This window comes from Sander vitreus, chromosome 11 (assembly GCF_031162955.1).
Source record: "Sander vitreus isolate 19-12246 chromosome 11, sanVit1, whole genome shotgun sequence".
NCBI classification, from domain to species: Eukaryota; Metazoa; Chordata; class Actinopteri; order Perciformes; family Percidae; genus Sander; species Sander vitreus.
In genome coordinates this window covers 15,219,957-15,243,074 of record NC_135865.1, presented here as the reverse complement: position 1 = coordinate 15,243,074, position 23,118 = coordinate 15,219,957, and positions in this window count along the sequence as shown.

Here is a 23,118-nt window from a genome sequence, read left to right as displayed (position 1 = left end):
TGGACTACAATAGAGCTGTTTGGAGCAGTTTGTGAACAGTGTTTTCTGTTGGAGATGGTAAGTCCCTTTGGGGTGGACTTTGGGCTTTTTCACTTTCACTTTGTATGCACAAAAGATTTATATAACACAATAAAGGAAAAGAAAAAAGCCAAACAGCATAATATGAGCACTTAAATGTGAAACAACAGAATTAATAGAATTAACCAGTGCTACATAAACTGTACCTTGCCTGGCTGATTGTAAATTGTTTTATCTGCTGATTGCTGAGAATAGTAAAAGCAAAAGGTTATTTATTTAGTTGACTGTAAAAATTGGTATACCAAACATGCTCCTATAATAAGGTTCTCATCTTCAGGTTAATAGGGGTCTGTAAATGTGTGGTTTATGAATTATGTATCGATAGAGTAAAAGCAGCTGTAGGACTTGCACATGACAGGAAGTAACCAAGCTTCCTTTTGCTGAGTTGCTCAATTGGCACGCCATTAATGCACTCCAAAGGTTTTACGCTCATATGCTCCAAATGCACGGTCACAGTTCATGTAAATAGCCGAGCATGACCCTTCTGTCACCACAGCCTTTCCCTTCTGTGGTAACATCAGCATTAATGATGAATCATTATGCAAGGGAATCTGGCATTTTCGTCTCATTGTCTGACAAGCTGCAGCTCCCCCGTCAACCCCAAAGACACCTCTGTCTAAATCCAATTATCCAATTATCTCTCCACTCCTTCAGCCCTGTGGCAATGTGAAGAGGATCACCAAACCTTCTTAAAAAGCACTTCACCATGCCACGTTGTTGACCACAGTCACATGTGTAATGTGCTCGTATCAGATAACTGAATTAAGAAATGCATTTTGAATACAGAAATATAAGTGTTTTATTATCATATGCACCCACACACAATCGCATCAAACAGCACGCAAAATGCAAGACACACAAGTTCCTTTCGTGATAACACTGCTGTCTCTGTGTGTACCCCTTAAAAGTACAGGTTGCCTTCGATTCACCACTCTTCCCTCTCCCTCATTCCCAAAGCTCTGTCATGAAATATGCATTCACATAGGAACAGCCGGCTTCCTTTGCCAAACGCAATAGTAAAACATGGTACTAGCTTCTAGTCCATTCATCAGTATGGTGCTGTGGATAATTTATGATTCAAGTTAAAGCTGTGAGGCAAACACAATTACAGCTGGCCACCGTGAGTCACTGTGTCACAGACTCAGACCTTTTGTCTCCATTGATCATCAAATCAAAAATGGGATACTTTGATGGTAAGTATCCAGCTACTGAATCAGGTTTTTCTCGGCACTGATTGCATATTTTTCATATACCATAACACAGTGTATGTTGTACATGTAAGTATCTTGTATCTTATGTAACTGTGGCATCATGCAACTTGGATGTGTGTTTGTGAAAGCATGAAGCTGAGAGCCAGCAGAGCTGTTTCAGAGAATCTGCAAGACTGAAGGCAGAGCATTAAAAACATACAGCTCTAGGGTTCCCATTACAGGTACAGAATAGAGAGAGCTAGCAGAAGACAAGTGTCTCCAGAGAAGAAAAAGTTTAGCCTGCTCTGAAACAGCATGTCAGTGCCATGTGAGGTGAAAGAGACTATCGTAAAACCCAAACAATTTAGAAAGTAACTGGATCCAGTTGAAATCAGTATATGAGTGCAGAGATGGAACTCTTCCTTTTTTGTATTGCAACACACAAAAAACAAAATCCATTGTTTATAAATGCAATTAAATTGCTGGGCAGAATTTTCCACATGCACTTGTTAAGGCAAAAATAAAGAGGTACTCAGAAACCTAATTAATGATGCTGTCAAGGAGTTCTTAATTAATATATCTTTTCTTTACAAGCAGATGGTCATAGCCACCGAGACAGAGATGGTATTTCCAGGCCTGCCCCAGAAATACATGTACTTCAAGCAGTTGGCCATGTGTCCACGCAGCACCCCTGCAGAGGGAAGAATATAATGAACACCCAAAATTCAAATTCAAAAGGACATTCTGACAAAAGACATATTCACTGTCATAAAACAGACATTATTCTGTATTTCTAGGCATCAATAAAAATGCAGTATGTCTCCTCCATCATGAAAAGAAACAGTGCAAGCTACAACATTTAAAGTAAAATCAATACTATCTTCATTTTCTGTGATGCAGCGACAAAGTGATTCATGTCCACATCATCAGAGAAAAAGCTTGCACCATCTGAAGGGTTGTTCAAGGCGATGTATTCAGTTCAATGGGCACAGTCGCCTAAGATGATGAATGAAAAGAAAAGTGGAGAAAGACATGGCAAATGCTGCACCAAATCCATGTGTTCTATTCAATTTTCTTCCACCTGAAATATAAAGGCACAATTGTGCACAAAGCCTTTGACTCAAATTTAAAGTGACAGAAACCATGAATAGATCTTGGTGATTCTTGTGTGCTTTAGTTGTATTTTCAGCCTAGTCGATATATTTAAACTTTCTACTGCTGCTATTTGGCAATTTAGGCTGTAGTTATTATGCTTTAAGTCAAAAGTGCATACACAGTCATAATATATGCTTCCACTAAGCCATTCTGGCTGGGAGCTCAGTCTGCTAAGTGGTGTGCAAATAGAGAAAGTAAATTACCATAATACCACGTTTCTGGCTGTGTTAACAGCACCAAGGACATAGGAACACACAGCAAAAATAAAAATGCTCATGTGTTGAGCTAACAGCTGTTTTCAAATGCTATTCACATTAAATTTTGTGAAAGGCCTCCAAGGATATGACCACTGGATGCCCTTTTATGATGACTGCATGTTTTGATTAGTGTGTAGTTTCAAGGAACTGTGATTAAGATAACACCTGAGTCAGTATATGCTTGATAAAATACATATTAAAGTATAAATATTATTATATTATCAAACTTTCCACTTGGGGGCAGCAGAAACCAGAAACAAGTCATCTTATTTACACATCTAGGAGACACAGAGCAACATTACATTAGCCTACCATTCATTTGGAGTTGTGTTTCTGGCCACCTGGCAAATAGAAGTCCAATATTCACTCTCCTTTTAGCTCTGTTTTCGGTCTCCACCAACTGATACATGCCACACTACATTAAGCAGCTAACTACTAGTTGCTAACTTTGTCTGTCTGCTGTCTGGTGCTGGACAGGTAGTGCACAGTGGGTTTTTAAAAAAATTCGCTGAAAACAGCTGCCTCCTGCGGCCAAAAGTGATGCTGATGAGAGACACTTTGAGAAATGCGCTTATTCGCTTTCTTACCAAGGGTTAAATGCCTAGCATAAAGACTGGAAACAGAAAAAAGCATGGCTCTGTCCAAACGTAAAGAAAAAAAAATCTGGGTTTGATGGTTATCTGACTCAAGGGAGAAAATCTATAGCCATCACAGCAGGGCAAAGAGAGTCTCATACTTTTCAATATGGAGAGGCTACAGATCTCATGCCAAGAGGAAAAACATGCAGAGCACAACAACAGCCTGCCATTCATCAAATGCCAATGCTTCAGCTTCAGAGAAATGTGGTTTTATGTCAGGAATGAAAGACAATCATGCTGCTGATTCGTGTGGCTTAGAGAAAGAGCAAATAACAGGTGCAAGGTGAAATTTGGTCCTTTCCTTGTTGAAAGGACCAAATTAAAAATGATTTACTTTAACATACTTTCTATTCCTTTTCAACAGCCTGCATGGACACTTATTGCTTCTCTGCACAACTTTGTGTTGTTTGTCCAGTGGAATTGAAACATCCTTTGTATTTGAAAAGACACGCCATTTGTTTTCATTTGGCAGTTTAGCCGCACATCTGAGCTTACCCACAGGAACGGCTAAAATATACATCTACTGAGCACAGAGAATTAAAGATCCTTTGTGAGACATTGTGCCTCTGAGGCCATGGTCCAACATTTAGAGTATATTCAACTGATAATTATGAAAAGCTGTTTTGTGTACTTTTTCCAATCTCTGAAATCTGGCTTCAAAATTGGTGACTCTGCAAAGACTAATTTCGGAATGACGACCAAATTACTGAATTTTAGAGAATTAAATGTCACTAATTAATCTTAAACCAGGGGTTTAGACATGAAAAAACTAAAAAATGCTTGAAACACATTAAAGCTGTGGTAGGCAATTTTATTTTTAACGTTATTGGGCAAACATTCCATCATAATCTTTCAGCGTACTGTAATTCAAGTGGTCTGAGAGAAAACTAGACTTCTGCATCTCCTCTTGGATCTGTTTTCAGGCTTTACAAAATCTAGCCCGTGACGGGAAACTTTGGCCAATCACAGGTCATTTCAGAGAGAGAGTGTTCCTATTGGCTGTTCTGCGCATGCATATGCCTGCAGAAACTCTACTTCAAATTCTGGCGTTTTTTGCTTTCTACCCACTGCAGCTATAATATTTGTTGTCAAAGCAACTGATGTATGGGAATTATCAGTCCAGAATAAAAATGAAATCATTGCAACACAATAAAAAAATTATATATTAGGAAAACGTAATTTCCTAAATTCGACGATGAATATAATCTTGAGAATCTGCCTCCTATCTCACACTATTACTCTGAGAGGAAAAATATTGTGTCAAACAAGCAGTTAGATGTTGTTGACATTACATGTCACAATCACAGAAGGAGAAACTAATTATCCTCTGAAAACAGGATAAAATTACTTAAAAGTAATTGTTAAAATTACTGCTTATATTTTCTTGGATTGTGTGCAGTGTAGAAAAAAGCAGTTGTGTTTCCACCTCTTGTTGAATCAAAACAACCTGTCCTGCTAAGAAGCTCTGCCTGTCTCCACATTCAGGCTGTGCTTTATCACTTCAGGGTCAGTAACAGTGACCAGGCAATCTGCCATCATGAACCGTCTATTTATGGCCAAATAAGTTTCTAATTTACTTTGGAATTTTGTCATTTTTCTGTATTGTAGTTTTGTAAAGGTAGGAGCTGTGTAGAATATGATGGATAATTACTAATATTAAATATAAATCGGTATAGACCTTTTTCAACCATGCATGGAATGGAATTGTGTTGTCTATCAAAAATGTTTTATACATGATCCTTAAACTTTGCTTCTAAATACTGTGTATCCCTTATAATATAACATTTGAGTCATGTCTGAGTTGGCAGAACAAATTTATTTAGCGTAATTGCTTCTCTCGTTTACTCTCTTTACATCTTTATTTTGATTCTTCCCTGTTTTTCGTGATTCTTCCCTGTTTTTTTAAGAACTAGTTTCACTTTCTACCTGCTCTTCTGGCTGTCTTTAGTGAAGTTGTAGATAGTTATCATGTCTACATTATATGCTTACTTTTTTCTAAAAAGCGAAACAAAGTATAGCAAGACACTAACCGGTACAAGAAGTCAGAGGTCGTGGTGGACAGTTGGGCGTGATTTGGACCACAGTTATCGCAGATTTAAAGCCCATGCAAATAAATATTGTCCGTTAGTCTTGTCAGAGTATGGTCTGCTGCAGTTAAACCCAATTTGACTAATGCAACACAATTCATGACAATTCATCAGTTTATACCCCATTGGCAATAGGTTACCCTTAGTTGTTACACAGACTACTAACTTAAAGGTCCAACATGTAATATATTTACTGTAATAAATCCAAAAATGACTCCAATGCGTCATCAGATATTAAGGAAACATGCTAAGTTGAAATACTATCTTTTCTGACAACAATGCTAATGCCAGTATTTTCTCCTTTTGAAATTTCCGTTCCGTGACGGAATTTCTGTTTGTGTTTTGGCCTGTGTGTTGTTATCGTTACTGCCCAGTTTGACAACCAGGCCGGGTTGCCAGATATACCTGTAAAAGCGTAAACCCAGTTGCGTGACCAGAGACGTTACAAACCCCGGGTAAATATTGGAGATGTATTTGAAAGATGGAGATAGCTTAGAGCCCAAAAGGTTGCGGAGTTGGCTAATTTCCTCCTTAACAGGTAAGCATTAGCTTCAGGCTAATTTATCACGGCTACAAGGGACGGGCATTTTAGGTAATTTCAACATTTGTGTACTCACATTACATTATATACGTAGCTAGAGTACCCGAGTTGGTTACTCGCAAAAACAAATTGAGACACAGCCAGTAAAGTGAGCCCAACTGGTCCTGGCTAACGCCGCCATGCTAACCATGCTAACGTTACCGGAGGACCAGGCAAGCGGGCCACGGCTGTTTACAACATGTAGCCTGTTCAGCGGCCGTAGCCGACAACGGTGAGTTATTTTAAGCCAAAAGAGGTGGGCTGTAAATTGGGAAGAGAGGGCCGTGAGTTTGCAGTGTGTTTAGCAATTGTTGCTGTAATTCTAACCCAATAAAGTGTGTTCAGTCGGCAAGGTAGTGTTATTTTTAGTGGTTCCTACTGTAAGTTAATTCCTAGGTGTGTTTTGGGCGTAACATGCAATAAACCAATCTGAGTGTCATCTCCCATTCCCTTTAAAAGCCAGGCACGTTTGTACCTTGGCGCATTGCTATTATGATGGCGGATTTGCACCGTAATATTTTTATTTTTAATCTTTTGCATGGTTGTGTGCTGCTGCGCTTCCCTGTGTGTGTATAACAAGCATAGTGCACGTGCGCTGTTCATAAGCCTAGGTGCATTTTACTAATGCACTGTTAAAATAACAATGAAATGCTGTGCTATTGACTTTAGACCAGGTTTTTGTTGGTCAATGGCACGATAACTTCCTGCTGCAGTCAGAAACAGTCAAAAATTTTTTTAAAAAAGCATCGGAAAATGTGTCAAAAAAAACTGAAAAAAAGGGTTGACTTTCAGTTTTGACCCGGGAGGACAACACGAGGGTTAAGAATAATGTATTCAATACATTTATTCCAAATACACAGAAAGAGAACTAATCAATATATAACATTGAAGAGTGCTGTGCCATGGAGAGATTCTGTCAGAAGACAGTTTGGCCGCTTTCCAATCCAAGTACACAATATTGGACATTCTTTTGCTGCCCAGACCCCATCAGTCCCCACCTGGGTCTCGGTCATGGTGCAACAATAAATGTAGATAAACATGAACACTAAATCAACCATACAAAACTAAAACCCAGAAAACATAAATGCACACCTGAACATTAACAGAACATTATAAAAACACACTAGGACAGAAACCGTTCAGAACTATTTTTTCCCATGAGCCTTTGCACCACTTCAGCGCAGAACAGTTCACTGTGCACTGCATACTTAAGCTGATTATTACAAACAACTAATGTGATTTAGTAATGAATATGGTTTTTAACTAAACATGAAAGAATAAGTAGTGACCACTAAAAAGTTAAATTACAACTAAATCTGGGTTTACAGTGTAGTACCTGCCACCAGTAAACATCTTCCTTTTTGTATTTTAGCACCTCTTATGTACAACGTTCTAGACTCACTTAATCCATAAGCTCTACCTTTGCCAGCAAACCCAGCTCCCGGCTACAATCAAAGACAAGGTGCTCAACGTTCTCTGCCTCAGACGGAAACGCCCTCCCCCACAGCTGGCTCAATGTGTCTGTTTGTAGCAAGAGCTCTGTAAACAATCCTTCAGTGAAGAACAGCAGTACATTGTTTCATGGTGGTTTTTTTATAAAGAAAGGGCCAATGTCCTCAATATTAAAAGGTCTTCCTCAATGCCCCCGGCTACTCTCTCTCAGGGCCTGCTTGTGTTTATCATCACTGCCAAAAGGAACATGGCCTCCTGTTGATCTTGGTGGACCTCCCCAACAAAGCAAGAAAGAGAATAAGCATATTTTCCAAACTGTCAGACACTATTATGGTCTCCCAACCCTTATTGCCCTGCAAGAAGACTGGGTGACTGCAACATTTACAATAGGTAGGAGAAGGTTATGAAACAGTACCAACGACAGACAGACATTTCCCTTCATTAACACAATCCACAACTTCTTCTAATGAAGTCTGCCAACATTACAAATTGTGAAATTTACTTTTGTTCTGTTTTTATTGAATCTATTCCCCACAAATGGGGAGGTTTAATGTGTTAGAAGCAAAAAGCAATCACTACAAGGCAGATGGGGCTGTCAAAGGCAACATCTTTGAAAATGAATCCAGCAGAAATTTGTCAGACAGATGACTTAAATTTTCACTGACACTACTTATATTACTATTTCTCACTATGCAAAGAAATTCATTTTATAATTTGACCTACACCAAATCTCTAACCAAATCTCCAACCTTTCAGCATTTATTTCAATTTCTCCTGTTATTTAAGACAGACGAGGCATGAGTTGAAAAAAGATTTCCTGAAGTTAGTTATGATTTATACGACTAAGCATTCCAGTTCCTCTAAGCGCAGCTCTAGATTGTCCAAAATGTGTCTCATTATACAGATAATTGGTGCTGACAGTCAATAATGAGTGAAATAGAACTGTGGCGTAATTACAGAAGTAGATTCATCACAGTTACTGTCTGTAATTATGTTTTGGCAGTTTTACTGTAACTCAGTAATGAGACAGATTGCAGAGAATGTGCAAGGTGCTGCAGAAAATCTTTAAAAAAATACATCTTAAAGAATCTAAATGCTGTCAGTGCAGTGTTATCATGTAAGTAGATCATATGAAGTGTGTAAAATATGAAATATAGATAAAGGCTCCTGTGTGCGGTAATGTGTAAAATGTAGATTTATAACAAATAACGATTATAACAATCTTTTCTGGCACTTTTCAAATAAAAATCAGTGATGGTTGGCACATTTGCTTAAAGTCAGTTCCCTCAATTGTAAATAGATGCTTTTACTATATCTCCCTTTTATACCACATCATGTTTTATTCCAAAATATGTGACTGCACAAAAAAGAAAAAAAGTTACCAGAATAGAATAGGCAAATGCAAGTGAGCAGCTTATGTTTGGTGTGAATGTTCATTCACAGGTCTCTTCCACAATTAAGACAAAAGAAAACATATCTGTTAAGACAAAAGCAAACATATCTGTGAGCACAAATGTGCCCTGAGAGCCTTAAATCTCACAAACTACTATACTGTGCTATCACTATACAGTTCAGCTTTGTTAACTCGCTTCTCTTTTTTAAATAATAAGGTGTTGTAGCAAGTCACATTATTTATATATCCCCATATCACAAGTTTGTCCCAGAGGACTTGACTGTGCATCTAACACTCAGTTAGGAAGATAAGGAAAAACAAAATTAGAAAATAAACGATTACAGGAAAAAACACGTAACAAAACCCTGATAGAGTTGGACAAAGTTTCTACAAAGCCAGTGGTGGCACAGCCTTGGGGTGGTCCATCTCCACTGCACAGTACACTGGAGATGCGAGGCCTGATGCTGGCTGGTGGCACAATACTTTCTACAATCAGGCTTCGAGATCCAGGCCAGTGGCAAATTGAGCTGTGACGCTTTGTTCACCTCCAGCTTCCAAAAATAAAGTAGTGCCAAACCTCAAAGGCACTTTCTAAGCGCTGCTGAACTGGTGTTTCGATGTGGACTTTTTATTGTAAGATAAGGCAAAAACAAGATGGACGCTTATTTCTAAACTTCAGTACAGAGGTGTTCAGTACATGTTCGAACAAATCTTTATCAACGACTATTGAAAGTGAACTGACTATACAGAATTACCACTGTCACTGACCGAATCAGTAGCTTTAAGCAGTGGAACTTCCTCGTTTATAGCATATTAACAGACTTCATAACTATTAACCTTCTGTACAGTGCTTGTATTGGCCAGTTTTGTGCTGAACTGAATGTGACTAACAGCAGACTGAACATGCTACTGAACTGAAGCTACTACACGTCGAGCCGTATGAATGGTGATGCGTTCACTTACAAACATACATACTTAAGTGCATTTGAACAGTGATGCGACCCTTGAGCTCAGAAAAAAAGTGAACAAACTACATACTGTGAATATAAATCTTTGTACTACAAATTAGCAAAGCAATCAATGATTTCCCCATCTACATTTCTAGTTCTAATAAAACTATGGCTCTCACGACAGACTTAATATGATAGTAATACATGAGACAGAGGGATTATTGGTTGTATCACACAGCACATAACATAAGTAGAAACACATTTATATATAACACATAGCTGTTTGGAGCCTTGTGCAATGTATGTGATAGATGGCAGTGAGACACAACCAATGTCCCCCAACAACAGATATTCTATTTAAAAAGGACCAATAATTTTCATTTTCAGTTCTTCCTGAGGCTGTCTCTACATGTAACAAACTTATTAAGAGAACTGTATGTACAGTAGTGTTTGCTGTTGCAGCCTACTGCTATCATTTTTTACCTGAAATATGAAAAAAAAACATTGTTGCTCACAGAATACTTCTCAATACATTTCAACATTGATCACACTGCATGGTTACTATGCATAGTCACTATGCTTTTTCAGTTACAGTTATTGCACTTGAGAAAGTATTGTGTAATATGAAACTGTCAGTATTTGTGACATTGTATAGCTTAATTATTAAAAAGGACAGCATCCAATCCATAACAGGTCAGTAGTTGCAGCCCTCTTTAGGGAAATAACTGAATGAGCATGAAAAATCCTTCCTTCCTTGAGAGCTAAATCCTTTCACGCTTAGGCCAGTACAAACACAACCAAAAAAACTCCTTTATCTATACTTTGTCCTGAAACATTGCCCTTGCACAAAGCAATTACAGTGGGAAACGAAAAACTGCAGGTGGAATACAAAGGACAGCACTGCAGAAAGGATTCACGTCTTTGAGCACTTGGACACAGTGATTAACCTTTATCATCATTAGTGAGAAGATGCTCACAAGAGAGGCTGGCATAAAATAACGAGAAACATGACAAATCTACACCCCGTTTATTTTGTCACAGATGAATGTCAAGTGATGGAATGTGTTATGACATGCCAATATAACATATAAAAAAAAGACCGCACTGCTGTCATAAATATTGATCAGTAAATGCATCGTAATTAAGTTGAGTTCATTGACACATTTTGTAGCCAGCCACATATTTCTGGGCTGCTTATAATGAAATGTAAAAGAGGATTTGTAGTGTTTTAGTTGAGGTGTTCATCTTTAGAACTGTGATCATTACAGGAAAGCTGGGCAGCTTGAACAGTGCAGTTCCTGTTCAAATGGCTCTATGCATATTAACACTACGGACATATACCCTCCTGTATACCTTAGTTTTTTAAAGTTTCCACTTTATAGTTCATTTTCTCTCCACATTCTGTTCTCTGTTGGCAGTACATTAGTTTCTATTTGTAGTGTACACATTTAGTTTCTCTGTTGGGAGATCTTGTCAATTTATCACTTTATTTGTCATGTGAAATCATATAAAATACAATTTCAGTGAAATGTCAAGCTGAAGCAAAAGATGTGACCCCTAAAGCAGAGCTCTTAAATACAGGAAGTGGCCAATCGTAACGTACCAAGTGCCAGTCATGTACAGATAGTTTTCACCACAGGGGTAAAAAACACTAATTTGATCTGAAATCATAATGCCTTAATCTTAATAATTCTGAATGGAGTGTAAATATAACATTTAATAATAATAATAATAATATAAGAATTTAGCTTTTTACTCTTTGGTTACATTTTTGTTCCCACACATGGAGTGGAAGATGTTGCCTTTTATTTCAATTTTATGGTTGTCAATCATGCTAATGATGAAATGACTCGAGACTTTTAGATATCCAAATATTAAGGTTTGATCTGATAAAATTCTATGATCTGGTAAAAACACTATTACCAAAAAATGTGATTGATAAATATGGTGCCATTTACAGTAATAGTCACTGACCTGAAAGACTTTGCTTATCATTATTGTTGTTAGCCATCTTTATCAGTATAATGACTGAAGCTGCGTCTTCTGTGTGTGAATGCAGCCTGTTCTCATGAACCATACGTTCGAAAAGCTAAACTTTTTTTTGCTGTGTGCACCACATTGACTGCTGCTGTATAAGAATGCGGCTGGCTGCGTATAGGGCAGGGGTCTGGGAGGATGGGCGGGCGTTAACATACAGGACTTACAAGCCAGGGAGCGGAGTTGGGGAAAATAAAAGACTTTCACCTGGGAAATGCATGTTCAATCTTTTCCTAAACTTAACTTAGTCGTTTTGGTGCCTGAACTTAACTTTCGCCGCCGCATAACGCTCACTTTTTCTTGCCCAAACTTAACCGTAATGCTCTGTACCCAGTGCACAGTCACCTATTCTGGGGTAACTGAACCACCAACTACTGCTGACCTGACGGAGCACCACGACCGGCAGGTTGCGGTGCTCTGTACTCAGCGCAGGGTAACTGAACCTGACAGATCATAATGAGGAGCACCAGAGTCGTTAGCACGAAGCTCTGTAGTGGCTTAAACAGCTAGCAACTGCCGGTCTGTAGCACGGAGCTCTGTAGCACGGAGCTCTGTAACCGATGTCACGTGACCAGTCAGGGGTCTCCTAGTTTTCGTATAATAATACGTTTTAGTGTGCAACTTTTCGTACGATATCATGTACAACCCCATTTATGAGACTCCGTTGAATGACATACTTTTAGAAATAATGTTCGTAAAACCTGTGATATATTTAAACTTATGCTTTTATCTGTACATGTATCTAAACAGTCCTGTCATGTTTGAGGGAATCTTGTAGTAAATGTTTCCATGACGATTTTTGACTTTGGCTACTTTTTTGTTTTGCTGACAAAAAGCTTTTACCATATTCCCCCCCCCCCAAGTGGCCTTACCTTTTTACATTTTAGTGTGCTGGATATGTTAATGAATAATTCTTTGATCTGCCAAAGTTATTTTTATGCTGACTGCAGTAAATGACTGACCCATAGGATGGTTTTTTACACAGCACCCCAGGCTGGTCAAGCAATCAAGTCCAACGATAGCTGCAAAGCCTGATTTGACTCAAAAAATATCCTGTTTACAAAATATATTTTCATTTGGCTAGAACTGCCTTAAGCGAGAAAGAAAACTGACTTTCCATCTGTCTCAGATTCTTCCATCCATCCAGTCCTGGCACATATTACTCCAATTCAGCTTTCAATAGCCTTCAAGTAGAGCTGCACGATTATGGCCAAAATGATATGATATGATCACGATTTATTATCACGATTATTTGTTGATTTTAACCAAAACAAATCTTATTGTCACATAGGCTATTTATAACTGCTTTCACATCCATATTGTGCTACATTCCTCCTTTGTTGAAGGATACTATGAAGAAGTATGCCATTTCAGCTGTTGTGCGACCGCTTTCCAAACATGCGATACAAACAATGCAGGCAACGCAATTTTCTGTTCACGTTAACGGCGCATGTTAAAATCTGGTGCCAATAGGGCACCGGTGCCCGGTATCTACCGGACGAAACAGCAACGGGGATTACGGTCCCACTTAAATGTCTGCGTTGCGCTCTGATGCTCCAAAACAGACGTTAGAGGCAACAGAAATATCGCTGCATGCCACGCTAGTAAACACTAATAACACGTTACATAGCAGCTAACGTTAGCCTACCGTTAGCTACAGTAGTAACTGGTTTAAACACGGCTAAAATGCTGACAGCTAAACGGTGTAGTGTGAGTGTTTTTCACTGTAGAGGATTCCAACAGCGGGACGTACAACAGTCTGCTGCTAAAGCTATGAGCTAAAAGACTCAAACTAGCACTGGTCACTGCTGTTGTCTGAAAAACAACACAGACGAGACAACATGTTGCGTTTACTGGTAAACTGGTAAACGTCGTGACTACTTATGACTGACTGCTATCTGTTGTGGAATTTTCCTCACGTCACTCTGTCCTCTGTGACTGTCTACTACATCTAAACTAAGCTCCGCGGTGCAGGGAACAACTCTGATTGGCTCATGGAGGCACGTGATCAGAGAGTGGTTTATGGAGCTTTGGAAAAAAAAAAAACTTTGATACAGAGTGTTCTATGAACGGAATGAAGCATTTTAAATATCGCTCGATCACGTGAATTTGATCGTGGGAAGCCAAAATCGTGATCGTGATTAAAATTCGATTAATTGTGCAGCCCTACCTTCAAGTCAAGGTCTTACATCTTGTGCTGATATTACTGCAAATGGGCCGATAAAACCATACATTTATCTTCCTCTGTCAAATGCCACCATCAACTCTTGTTAACATTATGTGCAGTGCTTTGTGATTTTCTATTCATAATTAATTGATACAATTATTGGCTGATGAATACACCACCAAGAAGCAAATAAGCAAGATACTTGTTTCCATCAAATGATCTAATTTACTCGCCATCTTTCATACTGGAGCTTCAACAAGCAGGACATATAATTTTTTTTTAGACACATGACATTACCATTCTGTATAACCCCCCAACAAATCAATAGCATCCGTGGTCTCAGTTGATTTCAATCACGTTTCCTCATTAAGCGTGTCTAACTGGAGAGCTCTTCCTCCTAACATATCACTGAACAGATGTTGCTATCAAGTCACAGAGGAGTTGACCTTTTCTCTCTTCTGAGGGAGAGACTACCTTCTGAATAACAAGTTATCCTATGAAAGAAAATCCAAGTGTACCATTACATTGCTAAAAAGAAAAACATAATCTTGAATTCTTGAATTGATAAGGTGAAAAAAGTTTTTATGAAGCAAAAGCATAGGACGTACAATAATAATTCCCTCGAGCTCTCCAAAGGCATGCCAGAATAACAAGTGAAAAAGTGCTTGAGGTATGCTTTGGGGAATGATCGAATGGTTGGGTTCCCTCGATTCCTTTGGCTAAAATGTTTCTATTTAACTAAAGTTTCAACTAAAAGCTCTTTTTTCAAGCAGCCACTGCAGTGACAGCTCCAGTGCTTTAAGATATATAGATCCAGAATCAGGACGCTCATCCACTTGTACAACAGAACACAAATCTGAATTTATGTTGCACTTATAGCACATCATATTGTATGTTTCAAGACTGAAGTACTTGTCATCCTCCTGAGCTATGCCTCATGTGTTTTCTGCAGCCGCACCACAGAGGCTCCACTCTAGTAATTGGCTGGGGAGTTGTAGGAATATCAATTCCAGGCAGGCTGTGCATCGCTTTGTGCAAGGTGCTGGTACAGTGTCACCTTCACACTTCACAGGCTGTCCTGGTGCTCTGTGCCCCAGAGAGAGAGAGAGAGAGAGAGAGAGAGAGAGAGAGAGAGAGAGAGAGAGAGGAATAGCGCTTAGATTCTCATATTTTCTTTGAAAACTGCCTTGGATCAAGTGGGAGGGGTTCAAAATAGGGATGCACCGATCCAACTTTTTACAGTCCCGCTACCGATACCGATGCCGATGCCGATGCCGATACCGATGCCGATGCCAATGCCTGGGCTTTGTGTATCTGTCGATACCCTATACCAATCCGATACCGTTGTTGAATTAATAATAAACTGTATACCTTCCACCTTATACCTAATAAGTAGACTAAAGGCACCATACTTTCCCAACTAAACATTACTTTCCTAACTAAGAAAAAATAACAGATGTTATGTATTGAACATCTTTGTTATTTAAAAAACAATTGTGCATTCAAATCGAAAATAGAATGTAATCAAACTTCTTAAAATAAATTTAGTAGCAGTAGAAACAAAATAGTGTATTGGTCAAACATACAAAAGTAATCAAACAGTTACCAAACTTTTTTTTTTGGATGTGCTCGAAACATTTAATTTGCAGGCATTACAAACAGCTGAGGAACAAGTTGGCGTGGCAAGCGTGAAATATCTCCACACAGCTGACTCTTTGGCTCGCTCCATGTCGCTTAACGGTTAACTCAACTCTTCCAGCATGCGACACGTGCTGCTGACGAATGACGTAGGATGTGCTGCAACAGAGGAAAAAAAAAACTGGATCGGCACGTGGATCTGTTAATTTTTACCAATCCCCGATCTAGCTATTTTGTCAATATCGGATCTTAATATCGGATTGGTGCACCCCTAGTTCAAAAGAGGTCTTTGACTTACTTTTGTCATAGTGCAGGGCACATGATCGAGGCTTGGCTTCATGAGGTTGACACTAACGTCATTATTAAGACACACCACCACACATTACACACAAAGAACCACTTATTCTCAGGCCCTTACAGCTATAAATATGGATATAGGAAGGCATCAGCTAGCTCTCTTCTGTAATGCAAATGTTTTTAAGACACACACTCTGGACTTGAGACCCAGAAAAAGAACCCAACTGATCTTTGTCACCTAAAATTAACTATAATATGTTAACTAGTGTAGCATGTTCTGCTACATTGGAACATTTACTTGGCTGTGAGGTTCTCTTTGTACCATTTTGTAAATGTTGTTAATATTAGTTAATGTCTGCATTATGCTAATATCCTGCTCCATTTGGTCTTTTGTCTCACATTTTAGCGGTTTACACTGTTTGTCTTCACGATGGCCAGTCTCACATTTGCCTTAGCTTTCAGGAATAAAGAATACTGTAATTAAAAGTAGATCATTATATATGTATATATATATATATATATATATATATATATATATATATATATATATATATAGTTGAAATACACTGGATAGAGCATACTGCCAGACAATAATGAAGATATTGGATGATTCTGCAAAACCCTGGATCGTTCAATCATTTCTTACCTCCAGTGCCAACGCTTTTCAAATTCTTGCTTTCTTCACTATCTAAGCATGAAAACTACAGTATGGTTAAATATCCCATCCAGACATGTTTTGAAATATTGTTCTTTGAATAATAATTTGTGTCTGACATGTGTGTCCTGACCTAAATCCCCTGGGCCGTCCACAGGAGGGTTCCTGTCGACATTGCCAAACTCCGGGTCATCCACAAAAGGCGTTCTGCTTACATCGCCAACCTCCACAGTGGCTCTGCCGGTCTGCCTGGCATCCTGCCTGTCCTCCTGCCTGTCCTCCTGCCTGTCCTCCAGAGTGGCTCCACCGGTCTGCCTGGCCTCCTGCCTTTCCTACGAAGTGGCTCCGCCGGTCTGCCTGGCCTCCTGTCTGGCCTCCTGCCTGGCCTCCTGCCCATCTTCTAGACCCCTGCTACTGCCACGTCCCAGGTCATCCACCTGAGGACCTTGGCTCCATTTTTTAGCTCCCAGGCCCCTTGCCCACTGACTCTGTTATCTGGATCTGAATCTGCCTGTCTGTCAAGCACTACTGGAACCCGACTGTCTGCCTATCTGTACCTGCCTTACCAAAACCTGTCTGAAAGCTCATCTATGCAAAAACACTGAACTGCACAAGTCTGCCTGTTTCTGTCTGTGTCTGAGTGCTCCCTGCAGTCCCCAGCATGACAAAAGGTAATTTTGGTTTGTTTGTTTGTAGATGGATTAAAGTGTTGCTATTTCTGCATAGATTTTTGTATTGGCCCATTTTTTCCCCAAGAGAGCCATTTGTTACCTCAGAATGTACAAGTCGGTTTTTGAGGCATTCAGAATTGTAGAAGCGTGAGGAAAATAAATAAGATTTGGGCTGAGCTCAGACTGTTAAAGACTATGAAGTTGCTCAGCTGACTGAGACAGACTGTCAGTCAGAGAGCATATATGTTAAATGATTACAACACAGCTCTGTTATGGTAAACTACAGAGTATTTAACTGTACCAGCTCAACTGGAAACAACAATAAGCAATTTCTATGAGCCAATAATAGCAGTAGATGCAGAGTGTAATGTAGTCATTGATCAATGAATTCCATTTTGACTCTGTTATACTAGTTTCAATTAAACAAAATAAAAGAGAAAAAGTATAGATTTAAATGATTAAGTCAGTCTACACTGTATTTAAATTCAAACACAATACAAAATAACACACTATTTCACAAAGGAGGCAAAATATCATCTGTTACCTTGAAACTCTCAACAATTGACCATAAATACTGCTCTGCTCTTTTTGCAGATCAGTCATGACTCGTGCAGAACTTGTCTAGGGCCCTTTTTGTTACAGCAATGGTCTGCTGGTCACTGGGGAAATTAGTGTCAAACTTCAACAGGACATCAGTCCAGACTCATTCCTCTAAGGTAGGTAGAAACCAGTCATGGGTTGGAATTGTTCCTCAATGCCTCCCAGTAAAATGCATTTCTTCAGTCTCACAATTTGTAACCAATTAAACAGATGGAATAGAGATGGAAACTGCCCACCACTCTGTTATCATTATGTTTTTTCCACATCAATTCCAAAATGAATCTGTCTATAATTGCGGTATGAAACAAAGATATTGTATGCATAAATATGGGTAGAACAAAATTGCCGATACTGTCAGTTTTTCTATTAGACCGATTCAAAACTGATGATATTCACTGGAGAAGGAGGAGAGAAGAATATGATTGTATCTATTTAAAAAGGAAACCTGTTTTTTTGCAAGACTACACAACGATAGCACAAATCAAAGGCCAGTAAAGACTTATAATAATGGCATTTCAAATTGTGATGTTTTAGATAATTCTCACTGTATTCTCATAAGTGGGAAGGGTCTAATGAGAAATAACTAACTACAGCTGGGAGGCTGCTCCACAGTCTCGTTAAAAGATTGAATACAAAAAGTAATTACAGTATCACACACACTCACACACACACACACACACACACACACACACACACACACACACACACACACACACACACACACACACACACAAGACACTAAAAAGCAGATGAATGCTTTACAGTATATACATTTAGTAATGGAAATACAATTGTAGCAGAAAGGGACCATGAAAACATATATTCATATATTTAGCTCCAGGTGGGGTGAATAATAATGCTTTGCAAATGCGTTCACAAAATTGTATAACAGTACTGCTATTTTGGTGAAAATGGCATGGACATGTTGTATAACTGCTGTATTTCTAGAGTAAATAAGACACAAGCATTTGATATAATATAATTGTATGATTAAAAGAATCTTAAAACACCCTTCTAATACAATTTTGACAACTTACAGTAATTCATTTTGCTGGACAGATCAGCAGTTTGAGAAGCTAAAATGAAAATGTTTTAATACTGGAGTGAGGGATAATAAGTGGGTCCTGTGAATAGGAAGTGGGATGGAGGCTGTAATCGCCTGGGGTTCTTAGACACAGAAAAGGCAATATCACAGTTTTAATGCCAACTGATAATTTGAGGCAAAAGTGGTCTAATCATAATTTCTGAACGATTTTGGATATTTTCCCAGGAGGCAAAGCTCTTAAGATGTTCCTCAGCAAGCATGTTGTAGTAAACAACATTTAAAGATTTTAATCTAGATCATATCAAAAACTGCACACGTATATCTGTTTGTCTTTTACTTTGGTTCTCTCTTCTCCAACAATCTTGTACTCTCCTATCCCTTCTTATAACTCCCCCCACATTTTGCGGCAGGCTTCTTATGAGTGAAATTCGGTTATGATTAAACAATACAATCTATGCAGGGTCTTTGTGGCCTCTCACTGCACATTGCCTGATCCTCACTATCTGATAATCGATATGAACAAGTACCTCTACATGTCTCCGATAACTGATAAGGTTGCCCCTACACTGTGCTAATTACAATTCTATTCAATATACAGTAGAATCATCTTCAATCAATTCATTGTTTAATTTCCCCCCCGATGTCTTACAGTAATATTTTGGACCGTTGGTCAGAAAAAAATACATACATTTCAAAATGTCACCATGGATTTTAATAATTATTTTACACCATTTCCTCACATTAAATGGACAAAACCATTGATAAATGAATCATTAATGAAAAGTAGATGAGCTACTAAGTTGAAAATACAGCATGTTATGATACAGGCTACAACTGAGTATCACCAACCAAATCAACGCACCAATGGAGCATATTCTCTATGTATATACTATATGAATCATAACATACCAACTGGTCTACACCAGACAGTCTGCCATCTCACACATGAATGGTGACACAAATAGCTACAGGTTCTGTACAATCACACACTTATTTTCAGTTATTTTGGCTGATTAGACCTTTCTATCAGGACTATGGGGGCGTGTACTGTGCAGACTGGGCTTCATTGACATCTCTCTCATTCTCGTAAGTTAACACAACCATTCTTAAATATTAAATATGCACATTGGTATTTGAATTTTCTGATGTGTTTGGCATTGTTAAGAACATGTTCTTTGACTGGGTTGCAGATTTGATTGATATTTTGTTACAAATTGTATACATACTAATACTTTCATGTACTAAATTTTCATATCAACAGCCCAGTTTGTTAATATGTGTATGAGGTATTTGCTTCAAACCCATTTGAATTTTTAAAGGAAAAGGCATAGACATTTCAGTAGTATGCACTGTAATATATAATTGCAGTTGTTTCTAATGGATCTCTGCTTTATTTATTTATTTATTTTAAAGCTGCCAGGGAGAGGCCGCATTATGTGTGTGCATGTGAGGGAGGAGAGGAGAAGTTCTATCAAAGTTGTTGCCATGCATACTAGCATTTTGCCATTCTTATACTGTAAGTCGGGAGATGTCATACATTAGTTAGTAAAGACTGCTATTATGTAGAGAAGAGAAAGAGCTGAGAGTAGAGAAAAGGCTGTTTACATGATGTGAAACTATTATTAGCAAGCCTATGCCCAGGCAGTTTTGGACAAGTAATGCTGCGCTATTGTCTTGACTTCATACAACATCCATTATAGACCTAAATGGACAGGATGCACGAATGTGTAACATTATGCCAAGAACAGAATAATGTTTTACCTGCTGCTTTCACAATACTGATTTATTCAAAACAAAAGCTGAATACACAATACATTCACAACATCTAAATAGATGCTGATTGTAAGCCCATTGTAACAAGGGAAGCAACACTAAGCAAAGATACCGTACACTTAAACCAGGGATTAAGGCTTCAGACTACCTAGACTAATTACACCTTGCAGAAAGGTGATTAGTGAGAACAGTCACAGTAAGCAGGGCACAGACATGGACATGGGAGTTAGTGTATAAGCACAAGCTCTGCAGCAAACAAAATAAACAAAAAGATGCTTCTGGACACTGACGGACAGAACATTACTAACTGTACGACCAGATGGACATGTAATGGAAGCCATCATGTGGTTGAACGAGAAGGAGATTAGCGTTTGATGCAGACAGTGACCTAAAATGTCCAAGAAAAAACACAGCTCCATTTGAGAGCTCGCTCATTTTTGAACTTTTAAAGCTATTGTGGTTAATTACACACTGGTTGCTATATAAGTGGTTAAATAACATCCTAACAATTCCAAGGAAGAATTGCTGGAGTCAGATAATTGATAATTGAGTCAATAAAGTTGTGTATCTCAATGGGAGAAAAATACTGTAAAATAAATAACATTAACTCGTGTCATAATTACTTGTGTAAAAGATGATTAAAGTGATTTTTAAGATTATGTATTTTAACTACAATGGATTATAACAATACAAACTACATCTGCATGGTATACGTGCAGATTTCTTCTGGAGATTTTGATGAGCGTCCATGCACATGGACCCGAGCTTCCATATCCTACACACATCAGTACAATAAGTAAATGTTGTTATGTTGGGCCTACCATAATACATATTAAAGACTGAAAACATGTTCACACAGTATCTATGACTACTCAAAAACTTAATTAGATGACACAAAACATCATCTGACGTTAGTAGAAAGTGTCAGAGCTTTCTCCTTTTCTATTTTTTTGTGGGCTTATATTGCTGAACATTAAAGTCTGACTCACTAAGTACCATTTATTATTGACCTATAATTAATAATTATTAATTAAAATAGAATAATTTTACAAGCTGAGGGAAGGACCCAAATGAAGGAGGAGGTTAAGCAGGACACACACACACACACACACACACACACACACACACACACACACACGCACAGGCCCGAAACACACACATGAACACTGCACACACGACCCCATAGACATGCAGTTGGATTGATGTTAGAGTGCAACATGAGTGAGTTAAACATGTTCTAAGAGGCACGAGCACTCTGCAAAAGAGGGATGAGAAAAAAAACATTAAAATGAATAAATAAGCCTACGTCTGTTTAAAGTTTGATATCCTGTCTAACTTGACCCTCTGCACCTCCCATCATACTGGAAAACCTACGCATTTCTAACCGTAAGTGGAGAGGTGAAAGCCCTTGCAAATTGGACGGAGATCAGTGTATGCTAAACGGGGATTGAGCCAAAGTAGCTGCATCACTAAAGACCCCAGAATGGTATAACCGCAAGGCAGAGATCGAAGCCCACAATAACCGGGACACAGAAAACCTGCGGATGAGCGCACGGAGACGAGGAAGGACAGATTATTATCTGCGGATCGCCGAATCTACTAACATTTCAGAAATTACAAAAAGTACAACCCTCACACTGCATCGCATTCCGTAAAAAGGGTAAGTGAAGCTCAACCTGCATAGCACACGCCATTAAAAGACAGGAAGCGTCCTCGTGCTTACCTCACTCAGTGTCTCCATCCCACTCAGACTTCTGGTCCTGATGATACGTTACTGCTTTGCTCCAGCATCCTAAAGCACTGTTATTCGACCAGGGGGGAGGAAACATGATGGTTAGTGCAACTGGGCTGACGTACCGCCTGATGAGACAGAGCCGACCAATCAGAGTGTAATCCGATAGAGCCTTTACCAATCCGCTCAAAGGGAGAAAGTGAGGACTGCACGCAGACAGTAGTAGCAAGCTAGATTGACGCTGTGAGAGAATTTCCAGTCGACTCCTCGAAACAGTTTTCCATCTCCTGTCCATCTCTAGTTCAGTTGGAAAACCATCCACACATAATAGTTAAATGGGCCAAACAAGTCCACGCTGATAATTAAATTATAATGTATCTTAAAGAATGTAAGGCATCTTAAAGCTTGTATCTCCTGGTGGCTTATACGCTTAAGACTATGCTAAAAGGCTAATTTTAGATGAAGAAAAGACTAAGAACCAAAATATGAAGTAGAAAGATAAATAGAAAGAATACAACTTAAAAAAATTTAATTCAAAAGTATATACTGTACATTTAAAAGTATTAAAATGCTAAAGTGTACAGTATATTGGCCCAGTGTGTACTGTAATTTCATGTACCAAAGTTAATATGTACATATGTCACAGCTGTATAAGGCAAACTATAGACCACACAATATGCTGTTTATATTCCTACTTTAAATACCATCTTATAAACCCTCAAT